This window comes from Chiloscyllium plagiosum, unplaced genomic scaffold, assembly GCF_037043375.1.
Source record: "Chiloscyllium plagiosum isolate Xiang-an unplaced genomic scaffold, Cpla_swu_hap1 HiC_scaffold_6, whole genome shotgun sequence".
Lineage (NCBI taxonomy): Eukaryota > Metazoa > Chordata > Chondrichthyes > Orectolobiformes > Hemiscylliidae > Chiloscyllium > Chiloscyllium plagiosum.
The window spans coordinates 29563887-29584082 of NW_028270144.1; the positions used below are offsets into that span (position 1 = coordinate 29563887).

The following is a 20196-nucleotide window of genomic DNA, read 5'->3' on the forward strand; positions in this document are numbered from 1 at the left end:
GCCACTAGTGAGCCATTGGCGTAAAATGGGGGAAGAGGCAGCCTGTGATTAAAGGAACTGCTCCTGTTACATATTTCTCAATTCCACGCATCAATCACCCTCTGTGGTTCATTTCTACTGGCAATTTTGGGACAAATTTGGCCACTCCCCTGTGTATTTTAAATGCTGTTGCAAAAAATGGAAGAGAGGCAACATGAATGCCACTGGAATAGATTGTGGGGAAATATGATATTGTCCACTACATTAAGAGTTAAAAACTAATTAATTTTGTCTCTAGGTGAGAGGTCTCTAGGTAAGGGTGGCATTCAGAAGAACATGGATGCCCTGGAGCACAGATTACAGAACATTAACTACCAATACAACAATCAAGTAAGAAGGCAAATTGCATTAGTATTTATTGCAAGTGGGTTAGAGAATTTAATTAAGGAATTGGTGCTGCAGTCAGCTTTAGGGAGACACCATTTGGGAATACAGAGTTTCAATCATTTTATCATTTCTTGTCTTTGAGGTTGAGGCAATAGAAGTTTCCTGGGATCAGAGCGTTGACCTTTGAAGAGATATTGAGTAGAAGAGACTTATGTCTGTGAGTTTGGAGAAGTCAGCAGTCATCTCATTAAAATGTAAAAAATTATTAAAAGGATTGACATGGCAGATGCTGAGAGGCTACTTCTTCTGATTAAACAATCTCAACCATAAAAATCACACGACACCAGGTTTATTTGGAAGTACAAGCTTTCAGAGTGCTGCTCCTTCATCAGGTCACTAGTGGAGCAAGATCACAGGACAGAGAATTTATAGAAAAGATTACAGTGTCATACAACTGATGCGAAATATTGAACAAATCTAGATAGCTGTTAAGTCTTTCACCTTTTAGAATGGATTGCAGATTTCGATTCATTAATATGTAAATCTAAGAACTTCTTTCAGTCACATTCCCGAGATACCATAAGGTTTTATTAAAAAGCGTGACATCTCAGTTCAGAGAATGCATTAAAGGTGTGAGGTTAGAGTCTGTCTGTATTCCATTCTTGAGACAGACTGGTTCTATTTCCAAAGTAGAAATTTATAAAATGTCACATGGACTGTCTGCCTGCAGATTGTGTGCTTTTTGAACAAAATAGAATGTATCTTCAAATACAATTCTGCAAACACAAATTCATCCCATAGACGTGTGTGTGTGTGTGTCTGTGTACTTGATAGACTTTGTGCATGAGTGTGATGGAGTACATGCCTGTGAGAGGATGTGCGCATGGGTGTGAGTGTGGAGGGGATATGTGTGTGTGCACGTGTTTGTGTATGAGAGAGAGTCTGTGTGAATGTGTGAGTATGTAAGAGTATGTTTGTATGTGTTTGTGTATGTGTGTTTCTTTGTAAGTGTGTATGTGAGAATATACAGTGTAGTGGGGTCACCTGTAGTGTGACATGAACCTAAGGTCCTGGATGAGGCCATCCTTATGGTTACTGAACTCTGTCTCTGCTTGGCCACTCTGCATTGTTGCCTATCCGAAGTCCACCTTGGAGGACGTTCACCAGAAGATCCAAGGCTGAATGTCCCTGACCGTTGAAGTGTTCCCCAACTAAATTTGCATTTGCAAAATTGTATTTGTAGATATTATTTTCTTCTATTTTGTTCAAAAAGCACACGATCTGGAGTCAGTCAATCCATAAAACATTTTATAAATTCCTATTTGTAAGTAGAACCAGTCTGACTCAAGATTGGAATATAGACTGACTCTAACCTTACACCTTTAATGCATTGTCTGAGCTGAGTTGTCACTTTTTTTTAGAAAACCTTACGTTATCTCAGGAATGTGGCTTCAAGAGCTTCTGGGATTTACCTATTAATGAACCAAAACCTGCAACCCATTCTAAAAGATTAAAAATCACACAACTCCAGGTTACAGTCCAATAGGTTTATTTGGAAGTACAAGCTTTTAAGGCACTGTTTCTTCATCAGATGAATGAGCTAGTGCTTCCAAATAAAACTGTTAGACTATAACCTGGTGTTGTGCGATTTTTAACTTTGTCCACGTCAGTCCAGCACTGGCACCTCCAAATCATTCTAAAAGATGAAAGATTTAACAGCAGTCTAGGTTTGTTCAATATATCGCATCAGTTGTATGACACTAAGATCTTTTACTATAAATTCTGTGTCCTATGATACTGCCCCACCAGCTACCCGATGAAGAAGCAGCGCTCTGAAAGCTAGTACTTCCACATAACCCTGTTGGACTATAGCCTGGCGTCATGAGATTTTTAACTTTGCCCACTCCAGTCAAACACTGACAACTCCACATCAAGAACCTCAACCTTGGCATCTCATCTTAATATAAGATTTTAGCTATTTAGAATTGGCATGAGAAAATATTTCTTCACTCAGAAATCTTTGGGATTCTCTGTCCCAGAGAGCTGTGATTCAATATATTCAAAAGAGATACTCAACAGATTTTGGGAAACTAAGGGAGATAAGGAGCATTGAGAAAGGGTGGAAACGTGATGTTGCGATAGAAGATCAGCTACAATCTTTTTAGTTGGTGGCAGAAATTTGAGGGGAAATATAACTTCTCCTAATCCTACATCTTATGTTATGGCACTATTCAGATAAAAGACATTGGCTGCCCTAAATTGGATGATTTTGTACCTGCTTTTTGCCTGCACTTTCACTCCATTTCCTTTAAGAATGTGCCAAGCCATGAGAGATGAAGCAATTGTTCCTTTATAAGGAGGATATAGGCAGATGAACACACATGAATACTGGCAGTGAGCAAGGCTGGCAATGAGGGGACAAGAAATAAGGTAAAGCAGGGGCTGGGGGAAGCAGCCAGTTTGCTGCATAAGCCTTGGGATGGAGTAGGATAAATAGTGTGTGAGAGAAGAGGGAGAATCAATTAGCAACAAAGTGGAGGCAGGGATAAGTGTATGATTGCAATGAGAGGGAGGCTACTAAGAGGAGAGTATAGTTTTACACGTGTTAATGAAAGAATACACAGCTCATTGGGAGACAGAAAAAGTTGAAGTTGCAAGATAATGAATGCCTTGAAAAATAATGAGCTTTTCATGATCTTAGAGCATCCCAAATGCTTTACAATCACTTACATACTTTGGAAGCATAGCTGCTGTTTTAATGAAGGAAATCTAATGAAGTAAATGATCATTTACTTTTGGGAAGTCTGGAACATAGAACATAGAAAAATACTGCGCAGTACAGACCCTTTGGCCCTCGATGTTGCGCTGATCCAAGCCCACCTAACCTACACTAGCCCACTATCCTCCATATGCCTATCCAATGCCCGTTTAAATGCCCATAAAGAGGGAGAGTCCACCACTGCTACTGGCAGGGTATTCCATGAACTCACGACTCACTGAGTAAAGAATCTACCCCTAACATCTGTCCTATACCTACCACCCCTTAATTTAAAGCTATGCCCTCTCGTAATAGCTGACTCCATATGTGGAAAAAAGTTCTCACGGTCAACCCTATCTAAACCCCTAATCACCTTGTACACCTCTATCAAGTCACCCCAAACCTTCTTTTCTCCAATGAAAACAGCCCCAAGTGCCTCAGCTTTTCCTCATGCAATCTTCCTACCATACCAGGCAACATCCTGGTAAACCTCCTCTGCACCCGTTCCAGTGCCTCCACATCCTTCCTATAGTATGGCGATCAAAACTGCACACAATACTCCAGATGCGGCCGCACCAGAGTCTTATACAACTACCTCAGGGCTCCGGAACTCAATTCCTCTACCAATAAAAGCCAGTACGCCAAATGCCTTCTGCACCGCACTATTTACCTGGGTGGCAACGTTCAAAGATCTGTGTACATGGACACCAAGATCCCTCTGCTCATCCACACTACCAAGTATCCGACCATTAGCCCAGTACCCCGTCTTTTTGTTACTCTTGAACTGGAGAACATTATCCAATAATTAAAACCAAATCTTTCAGCAGTGAAATTAGGAATCACTCCTACACCATAATGGTTGAAAAGGTTTGGGTGTCTTTTCCACAAGAAGCAATTGTTGCCAGGTCATGCTAGTGAGATGAGAAACTGCAGTTAACCCAGTTTGGAAGGGAAACCAGTAACAGGAATTAGAAATGCTGCAAAGTATATTAGAAGACAGGAGAAACAAAGACAAACATTGAATATAACTTGAATGTGGAATGATCTCTCCTAAATAAAGTTAAGGGCACCTCCAGCTGAATATATGTAGCATTTGCAATGAGATTGATAATTTAAAGAAGATCCAAATAGAGCTAAATGGTTATTTTAGAATTGGCTTTATAGACACACCATTGCAAGGTGATTAGCATTGGAACTATTCAATGATATTCAGTATTTGGGAAGGAACGCTAAGAAGAAAAAGGAGGCAGAAATGTTCTGACAATGAGACAAAGAATGAGTACATAAGTAAAGGAGGATTTCTGATCAGAAGAATAAAATGAAGAATCTGTTTGGATAGAGCTTAGAAGCAGCAAGGGGCAGCAGACATTGTTTAGAATTATTTACAGACCAAAAAATAGGAGTGATTGAGAGGGGTTTGTGGGCTCAGGATTGTTTGGAGAAAGATCATGGAGGTGTGTTTGTAAGGAAGGGAGGAAGGTACCAACAGTAAAGATAGAGGGTGTTTGTCATCAGGTACCCCATTCCCGATACCATGTACCAAGTACCTTCAGCAAGGAATACCACTCACCTTGAGAGACCGTCACATGCTTGCGATGTTCCCCATATGTCAGTGCCCACCTCCCCATCCCCCAGCGTCACCCTACACCAGCCACCAGTAGTAGCAGGATTTAGCATGAATTGGAGCAGAACTAGGAAGATAATGGAGTCCCCATCCACTGATCCGCTGCACAGTTAAATGCTTCATAGCCACCAATCTCATCACAGGGGTAGGTAATAAATTCTCCTCAATTATAGCAAAAGATACAGGAAGGAAACGTAAGAAAAAAATAAGTATATAAGAAACTTCTGAAAACAATGTAATATTAGCATTGAAGAGATAGTAAAATTCCCTTTATTTAATAACAGGAAAATGATTCAGATCATCCAAGAAGAAGTCAGTCAATGCCATAGAGCAGACAGGAGTACACATCGAGATCACATGGAAATTGTGATGCAGCTGATGATAGGAATTTCTTGGAAAGTTGAAACTTCTAAAGAAAGACACTTGAAAATATACTCAACTCTTGAATTAGAATCACAATCTTTGGAGGATTCAACTGATGGAGCTTAATAATTTCCAGGAGAAGTTAGAGGAATTCAACCAGCTCTCTGCCCCACCAATTTACCACTAACACTTTCCATGACCCACTCCACCTCGACACATGAACCCTGCCATCATCACCTGGACATGACCCAACCTCTGACATCTCCTAACCTTTCTCGGTAGTCCAACACCTCCCCTGACCTACACGCCCTGCCTGATCCAACCTGACCCAATGTCTGCCTCCCTCCCCCACAACACACCATACATCCTGTATGGACACTCGGCAAAACTACCGCATCCCCCACTCTCTTACCAACCTCCTCTGACTCAACCCCCCATTACCCTACTCATTCATCTCAACCAATTACTTGCTGTTCAGTGTCTTCATCGATCAGGCACCCTATCCTCTCCCCAACTAATACTTTATCACACCCCTCCATGAAACCCCTCCCACCCAATCACCAGCACAGTGCCCTCAAATTTGGCACTCTACCCATCACTTGCCATTCAGATTTATTATTTTCTTTGTAACTGTGTAATTGGAGTCAGGATCTTTAAATCCTGGAGTACTGCAGGAATTCACATGACAGAGAGATGTGGTTTCAACAACAATCCACTTCAAGACTGTCTGCATCGATTTAGATTAGGTTCCCCACAGTGTGGGGACAGGCCATTCAGCCCAACAAGTCCACACCGACCCTCTGAAGAGCAACCCACCCAGACCCATTCCCCTACATTTATCCCTTCATCTAACACTACAGGCAATTTAGCATGGCCAGTTCACCTAACCTGCACATTTTTTGACTGTGGGAGGAAACCGGAGCACCCGGAGGAAGCCCATGCAGACACGGGGAGAATGTGCAAACTCCTCACAGACAGTTGCCTGAGGCGGGAATTGAACCCAGGTCTCTGGCATTGTGAGGCAGCAGTGCTGACTATAGTATACTGCTTCAGTTGAGAAGAATCTTGGTCTAGATGTTCTCATCTTTAAAGGTGAGTATGCTTTGTCTCCTGATCAGGATCAGAAATGCGTTTACAATCATGATCAGAAGATCTGGGCCATTTTTCTTCAGAGATCAATCAAACTAACCCTTGTGAAATGATTTCATAACACTGAGCAGTGGCTAAAGCTGTCTGATATCCTTCCAGGAAATAAAACTCCAATATCTTTTCCCAGTGTTTGTTGCAATATTAATTGTGGAGGTGGTGGTGCAGTGGTAATGTTGATGGACAATACTCAACTAGTAGGGCTAGATGGACTAGTAGGGAATAGGTTCAAATACCACCATGACAGATAGTGAAATTTGAATTCAATATTTGAGGGAATAATATATCTGGATAATAAGCCAGTTTAATCATGACCACTGTCAATGATAAAATACATTTGGTTCACAGATGGCTTTTGGGGAAGGAAATCTGCTGTCCTTACTTGGTCTGGCCTACATATGACTCCAGACCCAAATGGGGATTGGCAATGAATGAATGACTCTATTTAAAAAACAATCACTATTGTCCTTTAGAGAGCAATTGACATCTGGATATTTTGTAGCTGGAGGTATGAAATTTTCAGGATTGTGGTCATTTGTTATGGTTATTTGCCATTAGCAAATTTCATTGAGATACTTACGCCATTTGACCGAACGGTTCATGCATTTCCTGAAGATGGTTGGTGCAAGAACTACTGATAATATGATTTGATGACTTGAGGCCATGAAAACTTGGAATTCCTAAATTATGTAGCTTTAATAAATTTATTATAGAAAATAGAAGCCTAAAACTTATACCAGGTCCCAGTGCATTTGAAATTCCTCTCCCTGCCATTTCCATAAAGGTGTTAAGTTTAAGGCCATGACGTTGGAAATCTGGGACACAAAAATATTCAGGATAAGTGGTTAAGAGCTGTGAAAATGCTATCAATGAGACTAATAGTAGCTAATCATCAATGAGATTTTAAGATAGTCATTCAGCAGTATTCAAGTCTCGCTGCTGTGCAAGGTTATCCTGACTGCAGTGAATCATCATAATACCAAATTGTACTGGATTCTATTGGAGTGCTCTTTCCTCCACCACCAACACTACCACCAACACCATACCCTCTCTCTCTCTGCCTGATTGTATACATACCATAAAGTGCATTTTTGAAAACCAAATAGCCACCTTTTGTTGTTAACTGCATATTGTCATGATATCAGGTTAGAAATATACGATTGATTGAGATAGAAGTACAACTAATTAGGTAGGTCAGACAGATATTGAAATCATTTGAAGATAAGGGTTCATACAGAACAAGGAATTAACCATTAAAGACCTTATCTCAGCTAACAGGAAAAGCCAAGAGGTTCACTTTGAAATTAGGATATGCTGGAAGAGGACATAGACATGACATACATAAGCTATTAATTAATTTCAAAGACAGATAGTCAGCACAGTCAAATGATGAAGGCAGAAACAATAGTTTAATTATACAAAAGGAGGCTAGGCAAGAAACATGAAACTAAGATGTTAACTACTGAGATATTGGTGCCATAAAACATAAACATTCACTGATAAGAGACAGCATTCAAAGATTTTTATCACACAAATATCATTAGATACTAAGAAATGCTAAGATAAAAATTCAAGCTAAACTAAAAAAGGTAAATGAATGTCATTGTTCTGATGAGCCTTTAACTAAAGATTGTTTTAAGATGGGAAAGAATCAGGGAGAGCTGAAAGAAATCTTCATATAATAATAAATCTTCATATGTTATGAATTTAGCAAATGAAGTGACCAGCTTAAAGCTCACAACCTCATTAAGGAATCTTCACTGACTAATTAATGAATGATGTTAAATGATCTAGGATCGTATGAAATTATGTGGAATCTACACAGCAGGTTAACACACACTGCAAAGTGGGGGAGGAAGGGGGAATCAATCCAATGTAAAAATAAGATTACCTCTCTGAAAATTTCAGAAGTATTAGAAAGCATTATGAAATATATTAGATTAGATTCCCTACAGTGTGGAAACAGGCCTTTTGGCCCAATAAGTCCACACTGACCCTCCGAAGAGCAACCCACTCAGACCCATTCCCCAACATTTACCCCTGACTAGCGCACCTAACAATACGGGCAATTCAGCATGGCCAATTCACCTATCCTGCACATCTTTGGACTATAGGAGGAAACCGGAGCACCTGGAGGAAACTCATGCAGACATGGGGAGAATGTGCAAACTCCACACAGATAGTTGCCCGAGGTGGGAATTGAACCGAGGTCCCTGGTGCTGTAAGGCAGCAGTGCCACCCCTGAGCCACTGTGCTGCTCATATACTGTTAGCTTTGTTTGATCATAAACTTTCCCAATGTAAACAAAACCCTGTGACACTCCAAAACAACCTTTTACTGTTTTTTCAAAGAAAATCGCTGTATCTATAGGAATAGGCACACGTTAATCATCAAACTCCTTCAGACACACAGAAAACAAAATGCCACTAGTTTAAATTTAAAAATCCATATTCAAAAATAAATGTTATTAAAATATATTTAAGTCATACAGCTTACATCACAGTATTATGACCAGGATGTTTGTAAATATCTCATTTAATGTTATAATCACCATAGATGCATCAAGGTTCACAATCATCATTTATTTTTCTCTGGAGAAAGACTAAAGCCACTTGATCCACTTCTCCGGGTTTTCCATGATTCCTTGACAGATTCCTCTTTCTCTGGTTTAAATTATGTTGACACTTCAGTTTTCCTAATGCATTATCATCTGATAGTGTCTTTGTGCTGTTGTTCTTGAACAATATTGGTATTACTGCCTGTACTCAGACCCTTCTATAATTTTAAATGTCACCTTTGTTTCAGCAGGATATCAAATCGTGTCCAATCATGACAAGGTATAAGATTAATGTGCATCAGCATTCATTTCTAACTATTTAATAGCTTTCTAGACTTTTCAACATCACTGTTATGACCAGACAAACTATAAACAACTACCTTTCCATCCTGCATATTTGTTTAATAATAGAAGGAAAATAAATGTCTTTTTTACTGGAGGAGGGAAACATATACCGGCATGCGATTTTGCAAAATATTCTGGCAATTTTTTGTTGTCAGAGAGCATTAAATATATCTTTGTGCCTCGGAGGCCAGGAGAAGACTAAATACCAATAGCTCCCAGAGAATTTCTATGTTTTGTCACACATTTCATGATACGCATGACCATGAAGAGAAATGAAGAGTGATTGAGTGGAGCAGCTAGCATTGGATATGTACATTAAAATAAAAGCTGAGGTTCACTGGCAGTGCTTGCAAATAAGTTGTTCTATCTCAACACTAGTGCCACTATCCTTCTAATGCGTAATGTTCCTGTATTTTATGCTATTTCCGGTCAAAGGTATATTTAAATTGTCAATTTAGTAAATAGATGATTGGAGACTTATGGCATTCAAGTGGTAACTCAACTCAAAAGGTTGTGGGTTCAAGTCCCTCTCGAAGATTCAAGAACAAAATCAAAGCTGATATTTCAGTGCATTTTATTTAGGGAATACAGCACTTTTAGAGACGTTGTCTTTTGGGTGAGATATGAAACTGTGCTACTGACTTCCCTTAGAGCAGAACAATGTGCTTTTTATAAAAATAAATGAGGGATTAATCTCCAGTGTTTGATCAATATTCATTCCTCAATCAATATCACAAGTATGGATCCTGTGTTCCTTAATGCATTGCTGTTTTGTGGGACCTTGGTGTATGGCAATTAACTGCTGTGTTTGCTACAGTGTCTAGGCTCCAAAATAATTTCATTGGCCATAAAGCACTTCAGGACATCTTATCATCGTGAAACTGTGATATAATTCCTCATCTTTCTGTTCTTTTTATTTAATTAAAGGATTGTCTGTGCATCCAGTCACAATGAGAACGAAGATTGGGATGAAGGCTCAGAAAAAGAACAAGGTAAGGCAGCAACTCCAGAGGGCAAGAGTAAGGAACAGACGATCTTTAGGATTCTTTCAAGAGAAATGTTTGAATGAGTGTATTGCAGTATCCTATGGTGTGATGAGCTGGATGGACTAAATGGCTTCTCTTTTCAGTGTTTACCTGTGTAAAATTTTTCATCAGTTGATAAATAAGACAGAACAATTATTTTGATGCTTGACACATCAGACGTGTAAATCAGAAGCAAGCGTAAACCATTCAGCCCCTTAAGCCTGCTCTATCATTCAATAAGATCATGGCTGATCTGATTGTAACCTCAAATCCACATTCTAACTTACTCCTGCTAATCTTTCAACCCCTTGCTTAGTAATAATCTATCTACCTCTGCCTTAAAAATATTCAAGGAAACTTTGCTTCACCACTTTTTCAGGAAGAGAGATCCAAAGATTCACAACTCTCACAGCGCCAGGGACCCAGGTTCGATCCCAGCTTCGGGCAAAAGTTTGTGTGGAGTTTGTACATTCTCCGTATCTGTGTGGGTTTCCTCTGGGTGCTTCGGTTTCCTCCCACAATCCAAAGATGTGCAGGTTAGGTGAATTGGCCATGCTAAATTGCCCATAATGTTCAGGGATGTGTAGATTAGGTGCATTAGTCAGGGGTAAAAATAGGATAAGGGAATGGGTCTTGGTGGGTTACTCTTTGGAGGGTCGGTGTGGACTTATTGGGCTGAAGGGCCTGTTTCCATATTGTAGGGATTCTATGATTCTAAACCTCATCTTTGTTTTACAAAGGTTTTTAAACAGTGTCCTCTAGTTCTACATTCTCCCTGGAGGCAAAATATACCATCAAGACGGCTTAAGATAATATATGTTTCAATCAAATCACCTGTTACTCTTATAACCGATAGAATTATAACCTATAGAACCTTTCTTCATAAGATATCTCATTTACTCCAGAAATTAATTCGATAAATCTTCTCTGAACTGCCACCAATGCATTTACATCCTTTTTTTATATAATGTGGCCAGTACAATGCAGAATAATGCAGATGTAGTTTTACCAATCTCCTATAAAACCAAAGCATAATGTCCATATTTTTGTAATCAATTTCCTTTGTGATAATGTCTTCAGGTATTTTATTTACTTGCTGTATCAGGGTACTAACTTTTTCTGATGTATGCACAGACAGACACTCAGATCCCTCTGCGTCTCAAAGCTCTGCAATTTCTTACCATTTAGGTTTGTTTTTAATCTCCCTGCCAAAATCGACAATTTCACAATTTTCACATTGTACTCTATTTGCCGCATCATTGCCCACTTACTTAACCTGTCGCTATCTTTTTATAGCTGCCTTCTATTCTCTTCACAACTTTCTTTTCTACTGATCTTTGTGTCTTCTGTAAATTTGGCAACCATAACTACTATCTCTTCATCCACATCATTTATATATATATTGTAAACAGCCTGAGGTCCCAGTATTGACCGTTATGGAGCACCCCTCATTACATCTTGCTGGAAAAAAATATAATCACACCTACAGCCTTCTTCCTGTTAGCCAGCCAATTTTCTACCTCTGCCAAAAAGCTGTCCTGTATATCGTGAGCTCTTATTTCCTGCAATTACTTTAGATGTGACAGATATTAATTATCTGGCCTATAGTTTTCTGATTTCTATTTCCCTTTTTAAAGAAAGGAATTACATTCACTATCTTTAAATCTAATAGGAACTGCCCCTGAATCAAGACTGTTTTGGCAAATTAAAATTAATGCATCAGCTATTTCACTAGCCACTTCTTTTAGGACCCTAGAATAAGAAAGTCCATCATGATTTGAGCACTCTTTAGCCCACAGCTCAAACAATTTACTCCATACCATTTCTGATACAGTCCTGATGAAGTGTCCCAACCCAAAACATTGACTATCCTGCTCCTCCGATGCTGCCTGAACTGCTGGGCCTTTCAGCTCCACCTTTCATCGACTCTGACTTCTATCATCTGCAGTCCTTACTATCTCCTACTCCATACTACTCATTTGGGGATTGTCATTTTTGTGAGGTTCCTCTCTCATTCCAACCACCTGTCTCTTCCATTTCCTGATTGACCGCTGGTATTGGGATGCTACTGTAGACATATGCAAAATACTTAATTCATCTGCCATTCCCTTATTTTCCATTAATAAGGGTCAAGTCTGACTTTCTATGGAAACAATGCTCACTTTGTTAACTCTTTTCATCTTTAAATACTTACCAAAACTCTTTCTACTTGTGTTTCTTATACTTCTGAATGGATTTCTCTTGTGGTCTAATTTTTCTCCCTTCATTATTTTGTGGTTTTTCCTTGCTGCTTTGTATATTCCATCCAATCTTCTGACCAGCCACCATTCTTTACACAACTAAATACATTTTTTTTAGAAAAACTCTCAAACTACCATTTGCATTTCTAGTTAACTGCAGCTGATGGCTTTGTACCTTGGAATTGTACTTTGTTATCAGAATGTATCTGTGCTATATATTCTGAAATATCACCTTAAATGCATGGCACTGCATACATACTGACCTATAAAATAATTTGATTTGCCAATTCAATTTGGTCAGCTCTGAATTCATGAACTCGTAGCTGCCTTTGTTTAGATTTAAAAAAAGGTCTTGAACCCATGTTTTCTCTCCCTCAAACTGGATGTAAAATTAAAGCATAATGCAGCTGTTGCTATCCAGGGGTACTGTCACTACAAGATCATTAATTAATTAATTATGCATCTTTGTATAATACCAAGTCTAGTACAGCTTGGTCTCCCGTCAGCTTGAGAACAGGCTGTTCTATTAAACTATTCTGAAAAAGTTCTGTGAACTCCTCATCTAGGTTATTTTTGCCCATCTGATTTTTCCAGTTGAATTATAAGCATTGCATGCTTTCTTGACAAACAGTTATGATTTGTTCCCATATGAACTACACCACTGTGTGGTTACTGTTATGGTGCCATTCCCGAAAGTGACTTAATGTCTTCATAATCTCTCATTTCTATCCAAATTGTTACCACATCTTAGTTTCCTGAACCTAGAACATCCCTCTCTGCTGTGCTATTACCATGGTTAACTAATAGAGCCACATCTCTACCTTTTCCTGTTTTCTTGTCATTTCTAAATGTATTGTATCTTTTAAAATTCAAATCCCAATCCATGTCATCCTATAGACATAGAATACTTACAATGCAGATGGAGTCTATTTAGCCCATCAAGTCTGCACCAACCCTCCGAAGAGTAGTCCACCCAAATCCTACATTTCCCATGGCTAACCCACCTAGCTTGCACATTCCTGGACACTATGGACAATTTAGCATGGCCAATTCATCTAACCTGTACATCTTTGGACTGTGGGAGGAAACCAGAGCATCAGACAGAAACCCATGCAGACAATGGAAGAACATGCAAACTCCACATAGACAGTCATCCGAGGTTAGAATCAAATCCGGGTTCCTGGCGCTGTGAGACAGCAGTGCCACCTACTGTGCCACTGTGCCACCATGTCATTGTAATAGCGACTGGAACATATTTGCATTTCTATTTGCATTCTGAATCAATCCATTTAATTTTGAATCCTATGTAAGTTTGTATGTATCCTATGTATCCTTTTACTCTCCTCATACATTCTAGTGCTGTCTGTTGACTGACATTTAGACTTGTGCTCTATCCTTTCCTGTTGTGGGCTGGATTAATAGGTTTCTCTTTGTTCTTGACTCTATTCTTTGATTAACAACATCTTCCCAAATGTAACCCCTTTTCCCCATTATTCAGTGTAAAATCATCTCTACTTCCCTAGTCATGTAGTTAGAAAGAATACTGACTAAGCACATTTCTGGAGGAGACTCACTCATTGGTACAGCTCCCACTTTCCCCAGAACCATTGCCAGTGGGCCACAAACTGGAAGCCATTTCATCCACACCAGACTTTGGGCCACGCAATCATCTCTTTAACTTGGTTTGTTCTTTGCCAATTTGCATATAGCTCAGTCAAAGAGATTTTGACTGTTTGAGATTCTACTTCTTAATTTTTGGTGCATAGCTCCTCAAACCAACAATCTAGAAAATTCCCTGTCCTGCCTCTGTCATTCGCATCCATATGGACCACTGCAAGTTCATCCCGAGTACTGAGTCGATGGGCCATTCCCTCGTACCCTAGATATCACAGTCATCTGAATTGAAATTCTTTGCTGCAGAGAACAGGCTCAATCCCCCTCACTACAAGCACTACATTCCTTCTTAGTCTCAGTCGCTTCCTATACCATGTCAGTTAGCTCACTCCCTGCACCACTCATTTTCAGACTTGTCTGTCTCATTTGCTGTCATACTCTCCTGACTGCCAGCACTGACCAAATCAGATGACACAGTCATATCGTGTGACTGCTACCTGTATGACTGGCACAAAGAATCCAGGCAACTCTCCTCCTTTCTAATGCATTACAGTGTCTGTAGGTCAGCATCCAGCTCATAAAGTCCGAGCTGAAACTACACGAACTTCAAACACTCACTGCAAATTTGCTTGGTCAGGACCAAGCTGATATTCTGTGACCTATCATCTGTTCCACTATCCTTAATATGTCCAAAGGAACGACTTAATTATTGTAAACTTTATATTGAGTCATGTTATTATTTACTTTTTAACCTTATCACCAGCTGCAATATTATTTCGAACTTTACGAATGTGTAATTACTCATGAAGCTGGACGAGAAAGGAAACTAAACAGAAGTTGTTGGAAAAGTTCAGCAGGTCTGGCAGCATCTGTGGAGTCAAAGCAGAATTAATGTTTCGGGTCTGGTGACTCTTCCTCAGAAAGTCACTGGGCCCGAAATGTTAACTCTGACTTCTCTTCACAGATGCTGCCAGATCTGCAGAGCTTCTCCAGCAACCTCTGTTTTTGTTTCTGATTTACAGCATTCACAGTTCTTTCAGTTTTTATCTAGAAAGGAACAACATTTATTGTGGAGCACCAAAGTGTAGCCACTACTTGTGGCATGCATAAGTTAGTCCCAGCCCTGGGACCGACAGTTCTGCAGACCCAACCCTGGGTCTGTTTTATTTTACATGAACTCAAGCCTCCTGGCTGAAAGGTAGGGATACTACCACTGCATCCCAAGAGCCCTCTGGATCTGCTTTGTCTTTCTTTATGCTGCGAAGTGCAATTGCAGCAAACGACCTTCCCACCAGCAAAATATTTTCGCTTATTTTTTAAATGACTAACCACCACCAGCAAAAACATCTGTTTAACTGTTTCAATATTTACATGCAAAGTCTGTTAAGAACAATACAAACCATCAAAAGAGACAGGAAGGTAAGAATAGAGAGAAGGGACTAAATCAAAATGGAGTTGGAAGGGGAAATCAAGCACTGTATTCCTGTGGTGCCCACCTCTCTCTGAAGATCTTAACAGTATTGACTGAAACCCAGTGCTCCCTCTCCAATGACACCTGAATTTGGTCTGCTTTTTTTTTGGATACTACCACTGCATCACAAGAGGGCCTTATGTCTGTATTTCTTTTTAAATTTAACCTATTTTACTATTCAACCTGGAAAAGGTGGCACTTGACCTTGGGCCTCGTGGACCAGAGGTAGAGACACAAATACTGCGCCACAAACAGCTCCACTTAACTCTTTTTTTTTCTTTAGGGGCACTATCCATGTACCTCATGAGGGCCTTTAAAGACCTTGTTTTTTTCAAAATTAACCTATTTTTGTAATCAATCTGTTTACAGATGTTATTACATACCACTGGAGCAAGGGGACCTAGACCCCCCCAGTCCAGGGGCAGGAAGACCATCATTGTGCCACAGAAGGGCCCAAGGGCCTCCTTTTCTTATTACAGTGAGTCAATGAATGAAGACACATTTGTGATAAGAGTTTTTTTTCCCTTCTCTTTCGCTCTTCATTGCCAAGAAAACACCCATGTGGCCAATAGAATATTTGCAAACAAAGCCTGTTAAAAAGGCAATGTTAACATCAAAAAGGTGAGAAGTAGGGAAAGAGGGAAGAGACTGAATCAAAGTGGAGTTGAAGGGGGAAATAAAGCACTGTATCCTCCGTGGTGGCCACCTCACTCTCTAAAGGCATTGAGAGCACTGATGGACACCGCATGCTGTCTCTTTAATGACACCTGGGTTGAACCTAACTGTGTTGAGTCTGCTTTACAAAGAGATCAGATGATGAGTTCCAGCTGGGCACTCATGCTTAATGAGCTCAATGAGGACATTAAATTGTGAGTCCCCATGGGCTCTTGTAGGGGTTATCACATCCTCCCTCCTCCAGGTTTCAGGATTCCCCCTCACTCCTGTAATGATGGTACCTCTTGCATTGCTTTATGGATTTGGTTGTGAGTATGTAATAACTAGGTTAGATTAGACTAGATTACTTACAGTGTGGAAACAGGCCCTTCAGCCCAACAAGTCCACACCGACCCGCCGGAAGCACAACCCACCCAGACCCATTCCCTAAATTTACCCCTTCACCTAACATTACGGGCAATTTAGCATGGCCAATTCACCTAACCTGCACATTTTTGGACTGTGGGAGGAAACCGGAGCACTCGGAGGAAACCCACGTAGACACGGGGAGAATGTGCAAACTCCACATAGTCAGTCGCCTGAGGCAGGAATTGAACCCGGGTCTCTGACGCTGTGAGGCAGCAGTGCTAACCGCTGTGCCATCGTGCCGCCCGTGAATGTCTCTTCTGTAAATACTGTTGAAGAGCCAGTGCAAGGGTCTCATCCTCAGTGGTGTGTCTGTCAAAATGATTGCCTTTGTGGAGGATTCCCACCGGAGGAGGTTGTTGTGTCTTGTTTTGCGATCCTCCCCAACCCCTGGTTGTGACCAAGTACAATATTGGTACATATTCGATAACTCCCAGTATCCCTGGATAGTCAATCATCAATATTCCTTACATGGACCATATCTCCCCCCAGTAATTCTTGAATCTTAGGAAAATCTTCAACTCCATCATGTTCCTTGGAATCGGATCCCCTTTTTATGACTTTCACCTTCCTTTCAACAGGGTATAATCCATCCTTGTCAATTCTGTACACAAGATACATTCCCTTGTTTATGTAAAATACACATTTTTCTCTTTTCAGCCAGATTCCAGCCTCAGAAAAGTGCCATAAAACCTTCTCCAAAGTGTCCATGTGTTCCTTTGCAGTATTTCCTCAAACAAAAATATCATTCAGCCAGACCATCACTCTGGGCACCCCTTGGATGATGTTCTCCATTGCCTTTTGAAAGACGGCACAAGTCGAAGATACTCCAAAAGGGCAAGTGAGTGTACTTATACAGTCCTTTGTGAGCAATTATAGTAATATTCTTCCTGGATGACCCCTCCAGCTTCAGCTGGAAGTGGGTGTGGTTTCTATTAAATTTGGAAAATATACAACTCCCAGCGAGCTTTTCGTATAATTCTTCTCTGTTGGGCACAGGGTATCTGTCTAAGTGGGAAACCGTGTTGACTGCCAACTCATAATCACAACAGAGATGCACCAAATTGATAGGCTTTACAAATTGGGACAACTGGTCCGGCCCATTCGGCAAACTGTATAATGATTAGTTCTTCTAGATATTCCAATTAAACCTTTACTCTCGCTCATAGGGCAAAGGGGACCGGTCATGCCTTGAAATATTTAGATTTGGCCTTTTGGTCTACATATATCTTGACCCTGTGACAAGAGCAGGATAATAACCTAACTCCAGAACTAAAGGCAAGATTTAATGGTTGCAAATGAGTGCATTTTCATGCACACTTCCAACCATTAGCCAAATGCAAGAAAGACAAACGAGTTGACTTCCACTGATTTTTGCAAATGACAGTTGAAGCAGGGAGAACTGGTGATATATGTATTTCACTAGAAGGGCTCCCCCTATATTCTTACTACAATCACCAAAGAATAATCATTCAAAGATGCCTTACAGATGTTGCCAAACTTGTCCCTGCCCATTTTCTGCATTTGGTCTTTTCCCTAGTGGACAAGGTTATTTCAGCTCAAATATTTCACTTACAGATGCTAGACGAAGCCCCGTGGGTTCCTTGCAATCTCACAGCATCTTGTATAACCAATCGCCAGGGGATGTCATTCAATGCTCCTTTTCTTTTCAGCTGAAAGCAATTTCAGAGCAAATACTTTTTCTGTTTGAAAACATGTTTTCTTGCTTTTTTTTGGTGTGTTGTATTATTGGGAAGAAGAAAGCTAATTCTTGAACAGAGATGTGTCTGTGAAATGCTTCTCATCTCAGGGAGAGAATAATATTGAGATGGCTTAAATCCAACCACCTCCTGTTTGAGCTGTCTTCCCTAAGGCAGAGGGAGCCATTGAAACGTACCTATCATAGCTTTGCACAAGTTTGTTCATTTTTCAGACAAATTGTGGATAGAGAATTACACAGGGCCAAGACAGAAAGAAAGAATCAATGGTGTGTGGAATAAACTGCCAGAGGAAGTGGTGGATTCAGGTATAGTCACAATGTTTAATAGACATTTGGATAAGTACATGAATAGGAAAGGTTTGAAGGAATATGAGCCAAACACAAGCAGGTGGGACTAGCTTAGTTTGGGAACATGGTCGATATGGACTAGTTGGACATTGCTGTATGACTCTGTGAATTTATAACCTATGCATACAGCTTAGATTATCCTCAATCTCTTCGAGACAAAGTAAAAGACCTGACAAAGTAGAAAAGTACAGTATTTAAATTCAACTTGTGCTGTTCATTGTTATTACATTTTTCCTTATATTTGTGAACTAAACTTTATTTAAAGAAAATATGAACATAATGGCGAATTAAAATAAGCTTTTACTTATATATATTGTTTTTCATATCCAGCTGTGGTGTTCAATTATTCAATTCACCTGTATTTTATTATCTGAGCCTGGTAACTAATGTATTCTAAGTCTGCTTGATTTGTTATGCCTGGATGCAGATTCTGAATAAAGTGAACAGACACCTTTGAAGCGACTAGAAGCTAGATCTGTGATATGTATTAAGTTCAGGTATTTTATGTCTGCTGAGATATTTTAAAACTTGGCTGAGTAAACCTGTTGCATACTCAGAAACGAATGTTATCTCTGTAAACTTCTGATATATGTAATATATAAAATATTCAGTACAGATAGACAAATTACTTTTAAATGTAATCATAATTGTAAGATATGAAATATAGTTGCCACCTTTCATGCAGCATGTTCTCACATACAGCATCATGATAATCATTTTTTTCTGATGCAATTTGTAAGATGAATATTAACCAGGACGTCAAGGATATCATCTCTGCTCTTTGAAATGTAATAATGTAATCATTTGCACTCATTCAAGCAGACAACTGGAACCCTGGTTTAACATTGCACCTGAAAGACATCATCTTCTAAACTCCATCACTGCTTCAATACTGCAGTGAGGTGTCAGCCTTCATTCCTGTAGCCAAGCACTGGAGCAGGACTTTGAAGCAGGAGATTGCTGTTAAGAGTGTTACCCACCAAGTCACAGCCAACAAGCAGCAACAACTACCAACTGTAAATCCTATTAACAGGAACTCAAAATATATCTTGTAAGCTTTTATGATCTATCAAACTCAACATCCTATTATTGTTTTTAATACAAAATGTAGAGTGCAGTGGACCATTTGTTTTTAGTCTATACATTGAGGAGATTTTGTGACCTGGTCAGAATTATTTGCATACTGAAGTGATCATAATTGTGCTCTCCTTTTATTATTATCAACTTTATTTTGTTTAATGATTATCTATAACTTGTTCTGAATTATGATTACTTTTTTATTTGTTATGTCATCACATTTGACACCATCTGCCATAATTTTCAATAAACATTTTATCTATCAATTGTATGCATTTATATAATTGTTATATTGAAGTTGCACAGCCATTTATTTATCTGGGAAGGAAACTGAAATCATATTGAAAACTGTATTCATTAGTTAAAATAATATTTCACAACAGGATTTGACTTCTTGATATCTCAATGTTGCCTGAAAAACACGGTAACTTTTAATTTATATTCTCCATTGTTTGCAAGCTC

The 20196-nt window shown here is 39.6% G+C and overlaps 1 long non-coding RNA gene across 1 annotated transcript in view; it reads left to right on the top strand.

Annotated features, from left to right (window-relative positions):
* Window positions 1-19973, top strand: part of LOC148149731 (uncharacterized) — a 47993-nt gene extending 28020 nt beyond the window's left edge. Inside the window, exons 2-4 of the long non-coding RNA XR_015757339.1 lie at window positions 10087-10151; window positions 17250-17430; window positions 19477-19973. This is a non-coding gene — a long non-coding RNA (uncharacterized LOC148149731). The remainder of the gene's footprint in view (window positions 1-10086; window positions 10152-17249; window positions 17431-19476) is intronic.
* The last annotated feature ends 223 nt before the right edge of the window (window positions 19974-20196 follow it).